At 28.9% G+C, this 10,214-nt stretch overlaps 1 long non-coding RNA gene across 1 annotated transcript; it reads right to left on the bottom strand.

The window, feature by feature from the left end:
- Positions 1–6,490: 6,490 nt before the first annotated feature.
- Positions 6,491–7,250, bottom strand: LOC127083601 (uncharacterized). The gene is made up of 2 exons (XR_007788478.1): positions 6,981–7,250; positions 6,491–6,887 (listed from the first exon to the last, which is right to left on the bottom strand). It is a non-coding gene; the product is annotated as an uncharacterized LOC127083601 (long non-coding RNA).
- Positions 7,251–10,214: the final 2,964 nt, after the last annotated feature.

The raw sequence follows: 10,214 nt of genomic DNA, 5'->3' as shown, positions 1-10,214 counted from the left end.
ATATTTTATAAGACTCACGTAATTATATCTCAAGGTACAAATAATTTTAACTCTAAAAATATTACACTTATATCCGTCATTGACTTGCACCACTACAAAAAGCATATTTTATCATAGTTGAGAGAAGGATATTACCACGGTTGGAGGTTCGTGGTAACAGAAGATGTGGTAGTATATGTCCTATTTACTACCATGAGTTGGTAGCCGTGGTAAAAATACTATCGCGTGTAACATACGACCATAATTATAGAAACCAACGGTAGTAAAACATGGGGGTCATGGGTTCGATACCCAACACCAATATTTTAGTAGATTTCTCAATATTTCAGCACGATTGTATGTTCTAACCATAGTGAAAGACTTATCTCACACCATTTAACCACAACTATAGCTTCCAACCATGGTGATATGTTCACTTGAGTTTATTATAACTTATGTAGAATGCTTATTTCACCAAATGCTGACTAAACATATAACTTAATTTTTCATATTATTATTTTCTAATTCAATTTGAAAGGTTATATATTCAGTGAGAGATAGGTAAAATACTAAAACTAGATACAATATAATAAATTCATCTTCTAGGATATGTTGGTTGAACGAAATGAAAGTTGCAATGTATAAGGAATAACAATAACAATAATGTACTTATACAAACACATCATACAATAATACAAATAACAATACTTATCAACAAAAAACAACAACTTACCTTAATAAAACAACAACATACCTCAACAAAAACATCAACATACCTAATAAAAAACACCTACAAAAGACAAAAAAATAATATTTATCAACAAAAAACAACTTACTTTAACAAAAAAAATAACATACCTTAACAAAAACATCAACATACTTCAACAAAAGAATCTAAAATAACATAAACAACAACATACCTTAACAAAAACATCAACATACCTAACAAAAATCATCTACAATAACACAACCAACAACATTTATCAACAAAAATAACAACTTACCTTAACAAAACATCAACAGACCTCAACATAAACATAAACATACCTCAACAAAAAAATCTACAGTAACAAAAACAATAACTTACCTGAACAAAACAATAACATACCTCAACAATAATTTAAACCCTTTACTTATCTTAACAGAAACAACAATATAAAACATATAATCTCATCTTAATAACAAGAAAATAATAAACTATATGTTGGACAAATATTTAGAACAAGATAAATGTTTCATGTATATTTTGAACAAGAAAAATAAGACAAATATTTTGAACAATAACAACATCATAACTCATAAATTGAATGGTAGAAAATGTTTCATGTACGTACCTTTCCTTGAAAATATTCATGGAAAATGAAGACAAATAAATGAGTTACTTGTTTCGTATTGCAAGGATTCATGACACATTTCCTTGATTCATACTAGTTGAAGAAGTTATGTTGGAGTTTTGTAAATATATGATGAAGTTTTGAGAGATTGAGATAAAGCGAGAGAAGTTAGGGTTTCACTTTGAGTTCAATCTGTTCTGAAGTGAATTAAGTTGTCTTATATAGGTAAAATATTTCACCATGATTGATAAGATGAATCATGGTGAATTGCCCTGATATTTTACCACGGTTGTTAATCTAGACTGTGGTGAAAATTATTTAATTTTTATTTTAAAATATAAATTAAGGGAACACACTTTTTTTGTAACGAAAAAACATAAAATTACTGGTGTTGGGATTCAAAGTGTGTCACTTGAAAATGTGTTCCTCAGGGAACAAATGTCAAATATGATGTCCTAGACAACTGGTTTGACTTCCTATACCAGGATCACATAATTAACACAATTTAACTTGTACAAGATGATTGAGCATAAAATAATTAAAGAACATAATAATTGGTAACCCATTTCGATGCACCAACACCTACGTCTAGAGGGTTGACTTCCAACCCAAGAAATGAAATTAACTATTAGTAGCTTAGTGCAATTAGTTTTACAAGCAATAACAAATCCTATGTTGTTCAAGACTTCTTCATAACATTATCCAATGACTTTTTATTTAGGTATCCCCCTAAATATGAGAACTCCTCTCACTTTCTTCTCAATCACACAATCCGTGATTGGAGATTACAACTCAATAATGAATGTTGAATATTATAATTCAACTACACAATCCTACAACTATGTCAAGTTACTGAAACATTGTATGGTGTACATACAACAATAACAAGTACTCAAAAATAAACCCTATCAATCTAAAGATATTTAATATATTGCTTGCTTTCTAATGTATGTTTTGATCTTCTTAAATAGCAAAAGTATTATGGGTTTTTCTCATTGAATCTTTGATTTAATTTCATTCAGAATATTTGCACAATTTGTTGGATAAGTTTGGTTCCCTAAATATCTCCAACAGAAAGATATGATTTAGTTTAATTCAAATTTAAATTTAAATCACATTCAAATTTGATTTGATCTTCACAGTTGTCCAACAAATCATATAATCATATTGCTAAATAAAAGTAATAAAATTTAACTGAATCCTAAACATAAAATTTGTTCCAAAACACAACATTCTGGTATGTTGAGCAAGATCCAGATGTCGTACCCAGATATTGTGATGTTGCGTCTAACATGTGTCCCTTTTGCATCATAAAAACATCTTGAAGCAGCTTGGCAACTTGAACACTTCTCTATGTTGTTATTTTGTAAAGTGTAGCCAATCTAAAAGGAACAACATTACCCCTTCACATATCACCATAATTGTTTAGTTGGATCATGGTAATATGTGATTTAAAAAAATGAACGACACCTAATGAATATATAATACTTTGGTTGGATAGGTGGCCGTAGTTAAAAATTGTTACGAAATATTTTTTTTGTAGTAATGTTAATTGCTGGAGTGTTTGCATGTGCACTCCTTATTATAAGGCCGCCGAAAAAGATTCCGACCAAGCACTATCATCATATGATGAACTGTCTACACCGTTATAAACATTAGTTTTAGATAAAAACATAAGAAAAAATAACAATTAAATTATTAACAGTTTTTGAATTTTATTAAAACACAAGTTAAAATTACTAAAATATCCATGTTGATATTCAATGGGTCAACTTTTCACATTGAATGTTTTTGAAATAATTAAAGGGCATATTAGAAAAACTAGTATTAAATAGCTAAAAAAGTATTAACTCTCAGTTATATTTGTGATCAAAGTATGATGTTAGTCAGTTTTTTCATATAATAGTAACGGGAGAGACGAGACTTAAAAAAGGCACTAAGAAAAAATTAGTGTTTGCTCCAATACAATAAAATGCATGGGAGATTTGGTCTAAGCAGTGGCAAAAAAAAAATCGTTCTCGTGGGTACTCGTGGATAAAATCCGCCACGAGCACGAATTAGATAGGTTAATGGATATTCAGGGTAAAATAAATAGATATTTAGTTATTCGTTTTCTTAAAGACACATACGAATTTGATGGTATCCATACGTCCGAATATCCATATTCGTTAATAATTAGCAAAATTATTTATATATTAATTTGTTTAATCTAAAATTATTATTATTAATTATGTTAAATATGAAACTGTTATTATTATTATTATTATTATCACTATCCATACAAGCTATATGTAGATAGAAAGGTGGATGAAATGAGTTGAAAACGGGATGTCGATTTAATGTTATATACGGAGATATTCGAAGTAATCAAGTCATTGGGTTATGTAAGAATTAAATGTATGTCGTACCACGTTCTGAAGTTTTCTCTTAAGTGTGTGCTTAGACCTATTAACAATGATACAAAGGTTTTGAAATTTGGGAATGACATGAAAGGTCATGATTGTGATGATATCTATGTTGAGCATATAGTAGATGAATCCAATATTGTAACAAAAATTGAAGTAAGGGAGTTTATTGAAGCTCAACAAGAAATAACAAATATTGACCCAGACGATGAAGTCCATGTTGAGAATAAGGATTAAGACCTTGTTAGGGATAAGGAAGAAATCCAAGCTGAGGAGAGGGAAAAAGTTTGGACTGAGCAAAGGGAAGAAGTTCAGGTTGAGCAAAGTGAATATGTCAGCGAGGAAGATGGAGACTTTGTGATGGATGATACTGATGATTTGGGTGATAGTGATTTTTACAACTTAGATAAAGATGATTGAGATTGGACACACGAAGTACCTAGCAATACATTTATGCAAGAAGAAAATGATGCAAATAATGTCTCTTCAAACAAGGAACCAACAACAATATCTGATTTTGAAGAATGCCAAAATATTAACTCGGATGACCTCGATACTCCTCAAGGTAGTGAAGATGAATATGATGATAAGTTTCCCAAATTTAAAATGTTTGACTGTGGTGATACATTGAGACTTGAGATTATAATGACATTCACCACAAAGCAGTTTATTAGAGATGTTGTTAAAACATATGCAATGGAGAGAAGAAAACTTGCACTTCAAGAAAAATGATAGCAAAAAAATAGTTATCAGGTGTGACAAGGAATGTCCATATCACATGAGATTTAGTAAAAGGGTATCCAACCAATTCTGGTAGTTGGTGAGCCTGACTGATGATCATACTTGTCATAGAACTGCCAAAAATAGGTAAGCTAAAACTGAGTGGCTAGCTAAGAAGTTTATATCAGCCTTAGACATACACTTGAAATGAGGCCAAATGGGTTTATTGTAGAGTCACTTGAGAAGTGGGGTGTGAAGCCCTCCTCAACTCAAGCATATAGGGAAAAATAAGAGCATTGGAACTAATTCAAGATGTTGAGATTGAGAAATACTCTAACTTGAGGAATCATGTCAAGGAACTCAGGAGATATAATCCTAATACTACAATGATGATTAAGTGTGGTGTTTTTGATATTGGACCTATTTTTAAGAGAATATATGTATGTATTGAGGCGTGCAAAACTGCATTTGCATATATATGCAGGCCTTTAATTGGTCTGGATGCATGTTTCTTGAAGGGTGAATATGGTGGTCAGTTAATGAAAACAGTAGGAAAAGATGGAAATAATCAGATTTATCTGATTGCATATGTTGTGGTGGAAGTGAAGACAAGTGACTCATGACAATGGTTCTTGAATATATTACTAGGAGATCTGAATAATTTGATGAAAATTTCATATGGTTTCATTTTAGACCAATAAAAGGTATCAAATTCTTATACATTTTATGTATGTTCATTTTGCATATCCATTGTTATTAACTCTTTTATATTTTTATAGGGTTTAGTACCATCTATTGCTAACCTTGGACCAAATGTAGAACATAGATTATGTGTTGAACATTTGTATGGAAATTGGAAAAAGAAGTATCTAGGTGGATATGTGAAATAATTACTTTGGCATGCAACTAGAACAACAACTGTGCAGGATTGGAAAAGAGCCATGAAAAAAATAAGAGATATAAATGAATATGTACAGAAAGACATGATGGAAATTCCACCTTCCATGTGGACTAGGTCTGCATTCTGCACAGATAGTCATTGTGATTTGCAAGTGAATAACATGTGTGGACGTTCAACATGACTATATTAGAGTACAAAGACAGGTTTATCATTACTTTGCTTGAAGGTCTAAAGCATTACATCACGATTAGGATAGTGAAACAAAAGAATCTTATGAGTCGTTTCAGAAACACAATTTTCCCTAAGGTTGAAAAAATAATAGAGAGGTTGAAGTGGGAAGTTAGAGGTTGGACACCAACGTATTTGTATATTGTTCTACCATCAAATGGTCTAAGACTTTGGCTAACAACTTCAAGGGAACCAATTAATCCACCGGTAAAGAGAAGAGCTTTGGATAGACCCAAAAAGAAGAGAAATAAAGCTAATGATGAAGCCACATCAAGCAATGTGTTGCCTATGAATTTGACAACCGTAAAGCGTAAAAGTTGTGGGAATTTTGGGCACAATTTAAGAACCTACAAAGGAAAGACAACGGTGGATCGACAACTGCCCAAAGGAAATAACAAGACAAAGAAGCAAAAGAAAACATCAACCAAAGAAGCACATACCGTTTTGACACAAGGATCACAAGCACCAAAAACACAAGAAACAACTAGATTGGACATGTAGTAAAATATTATTTGTGTGTAATCCTTTTGAGCAATATTTTGAATACTTTTGGTTAAGAGTTAAATATGTAGTGGATCAAATCCTTTTGGACAATGTTATGAATACATTGGTTAAGGCATTTGTAATAGTAAATATCTCTGAAATTTTTCAACTTATAGTTTGTTCAAAGACATTTGGTTAAGGTTTGATATCATACAATTTTCAACTTATAGTAAATTGACATTTATAATAGTAAATTTCTCTAAAAGATGAAGACCTATTTTAATTACTCATCTGAGTTTATCTACTGATATACACACTTGTGAAAAATAGAAAGGCTTAATCAAACTGATTATTCATAGTCAAACTGAATATAAAGACTTTATATCAGAAAGTTTCCACCTTATAGTTTGTTCAAATACAAACTTCCAGAATACAGTATACAAACTTTTACATTAATTTAACATTGTTTCACAATACAGGATATGACATTCTTTGATCATAATATAAACTTTTATTAATTTAACATTTTTCACAATACAAACTTTCATTCCATTAACATTATCACAATATCACACTATAAACTTTCATGATAGTTAACATTACACTTATCCAACCATAATTTTTGTGGTCAACAAGAAAATCAGAACCCAAGATAAAACCAAATGAATAACTAAAACTTGATTTTCTTTTTCAATGTATCGTCTATCTTCTTCACCAAAACATCATTCTTCTTCAAATCATTAACTTTCTTCAATAGTGAGTTAATGACCTCATTGAATGTTCTAACATTTGCTCATCAAACCAGTCAAAAAGTGCACACCATTTCCTTCCTTGTAACTGAGTAACACAAACAACAATGATTTTTTTCCAAAGATCAGTGATTGAGAAGATTTATACCAAAAGTGATTTTTTTTAGGGATTTTGCAATACCTTGTATAACCCATAACCATAGAACCTGCGGTCTGAATTATGAGATGTCCATATAGTGACAAGTGGTGAGTACTCCAACCACAATAACATTGCATCCTTCTTCTCCTAGAATGGGAGAGTTGGTTGGAGATGCTAAATGATTCAGATGCCATTAACAAGTTTGGAAGTTGAAATGATGAAACTGTAATGGCGAAAACCGTAATTGCGAAAACGAGTTTGGAACAAGAAGTAATAGTGGGAGCTGAAATTGGAAAAGAAGAACCCTAAACATAATAATGAAGAAAATGATGTTTATTTTTTATTTAAATAATCTAACTTTTTATAATATAAAATAATTCAAAAATTAGTTTTAATTATAAAAACAAAAACAAAAATAAAATGCCACGTGTTAAAAAAAGTGACATGTCAACCTTTTTTAGACAAAAAATTGAGGATGGAAGATCGAAACTGTTTAAAAACAAAATAGGGATACTATTTTCATAAATTGTGCAAACAAGGGGATCAAAACTGTAATTTAGTCTTATTATTATTATTATTATTTATTATTATTATTATTATTTTATTAAATATAAAACTATTATTATTTTATTGAATATAACATAATTATTTGATAAAAGAAGAAATAAAATGAATGTGTTTATTTTTGTTATTATTTTTAAATTTTAAATTTTAAATTATTTTTTTGTCGTGATTGAAAATATTTAATTAATTAATTTTATATATATATATATATATATATATATATATATATATATATATATATATATATATATATATATATATATATATATATATATATATATATATATATATATATATATATATATATATATATATATATATATATATATATCAAAATTTATGAATATCACATGAGTATGTGTCAACTACATATATCGTATTTATTAAACGGATAAATACTAAAATAGTGGAAGATTAATGGATTCATGGATATCCATTCATGGATATTGTAACAAAAGAACGTAACTATTTAAGTGGAGAATGAAATGAACTATATAGTTAATTCATTTAATTAACCAAACTTAACTAAAACAAACTCATTTAATTTTTTCAGAGACATTTAACCAAATCTTTTTTACAACTTTCTAACTAAAATCATAAAAGTAGAATTTTTTTTTCTTAAAAATAATTAATTATATTAATATTAATAATAAAATTAATATTATTTACTAAAAACAATAGCTAAGTAAAGTAAAATTAAATTAAGAAATATATAGCATTAAAAAATAATTACATCTATATGATAAAGAGTATTATTTTTATAAAAAGTACAAATAAAATAAGGTGTACGAAATGTAGCAACTTATTGGTGTCATATTAAATGTAATAACTTATTACTCGTGTTCTAGAGTGAGCTGTCTTTATCGATATACACAATAAAATGAGTAAATAAAATTATAGAAGGAGGTGTGAAAGTAGGGAATGGATTTTGTCCTTAGTAGAAATCTCTCGATTTTTTCCTCAAGTAGAATCTTTCAATCATGAAACTCAATCTCATTTAAAAAATAATAGTTATCTCTTTTTTCTTCTTTTGATATTTAATGATTTATGTATTTCAATTGGAAAAAATAGAAAAACTTCAATGGGAAGAATCCACTACAATGCTAAATCCAACGGCCAGTCTTTTTCATCATTAAATGCATATTTCAGCTATTGTTCAATCTTTCTGGTAAGAATGAACAATCAGAAATTTTCACCCTCGAGTATTCACTATTTATAAAGTATATTTGAGTACCTTCAACTATCTTGAGTGATCCAAGGAAACTTCTTTTTTCTTCTTTCTATAAACATAGTATCAATCTATCAACAACAACATTCTATGAACATAGCATCCATCTACTAACAACGGCAAATATTAATTTATTGAGTTAAGAAGGACTATGATGAACATTATAAATGATGTCCCTAATGTTGGTGTATTTTTAGGACTAAGTTTGAATGTTCATAATAAGTTGTTAATAGATTTTAATCATCCGTAAATTCTGTTGTTAATAGATTTTAATCATCCGTAAATTCTATTTTAACGGTCAAAATTTGATATTGTTGTTTTTTTATTTTAAATACTGATTTCAAAAATTATCACAGAAAAAATTATTGGATCTAGTAGTAATTTAGATATTTTTTTTAAGACATTTCGTATTGTTGTCTAAAATTGTGTAAGGTAGATTATCAACACACGTCTATTATACGATTATTATTGCACAATAGATAATCGATCTAGAAATACATTCCATATGATACAAAAATCACTCTAAATAATTTCAGACGAAGAAAAATTCAAATAATTCTCCAAAGAGAATTCAATAAAGATCATTTGACCGCCATAAATAATTTTTAAAACGAGAAGAAACTCAAATAGTTCTCCAAAGAGAATTCAAAATAATTATCAAAAGAGAATTCAAGAAAATATTAGGAAAATTCAACGAGTAAAAAAAAAGGAAAGAAATTTGCATTTCGACAATTCGTGAATGTATAGTAAAGTGAGTGAGGAAGAAAAAACTCAGAAGTAGTTTTTGGTGTATTTTGGAATGAAACACGTGCATTCCTTATATAATGAAGTAAATTAGTTAAGGTATGTAATCTTAAGCAATGCGAGACTTATTTTTTTTTTCCTTTTTTTTTATATAAGGTTGAAAACTAGCTTTAGTGTGAGGGTTAAGCAACATGGGAGATAAAGTTTTATCAATTAACATACAAAACACATAGTTTTCTAACAATGTTAGACTTAAAGATTTTTTTTTCAAATTCATCTTGATATTGGAATTTAAACTGTTCAAACAATTTCCCACTTGAATTACAAAAACATAGTTTCAGATGTAGCATCTAACATTTTCATAAACATAGATGTCTAAGACTTGAACCTTTGCATAACAAATAAGATTCAAATTCAACAAGAGTGACTCATTGTCCCGGACTCTATCTAAAACATCAATCCCACACATAACTTTTTCTTAGGGTGTATTCTATAAGCCCGTGATTTAATGACCATGCATGTCTATCCCATTTTAGTGAAGGCTCTAGGAATTCTCCCTCGAAATTTCTATCTGAACCGACCTAAGTTCCACAATCACACAAGTTAGTCTATCAAGAGTACTCGTGTAGCTTGGTACTCCACTCATACAAAGTATAGATCAAATGAATAGTTTCTATTATATCATCGTCTTAAAGCTACATCATTCATGTTTCTCTTAATTATAATAACATGATCATATT

This window comes from Lathyrus oleraceus, chromosome 5, assembly GCF_024323335.1.
Source record: "Lathyrus oleraceus cultivar Zhongwan6 chromosome 5, CAAS_Psat_ZW6_1.0, whole genome shotgun sequence".
Lineage (NCBI taxonomy): Eukaryota > Viridiplantae > Streptophyta > Magnoliopsida > Fabales > Fabaceae > Lathyrus > Lathyrus oleraceus.
This window is presented reverse-complemented; position numbering and strand designations above follow the sequence as displayed.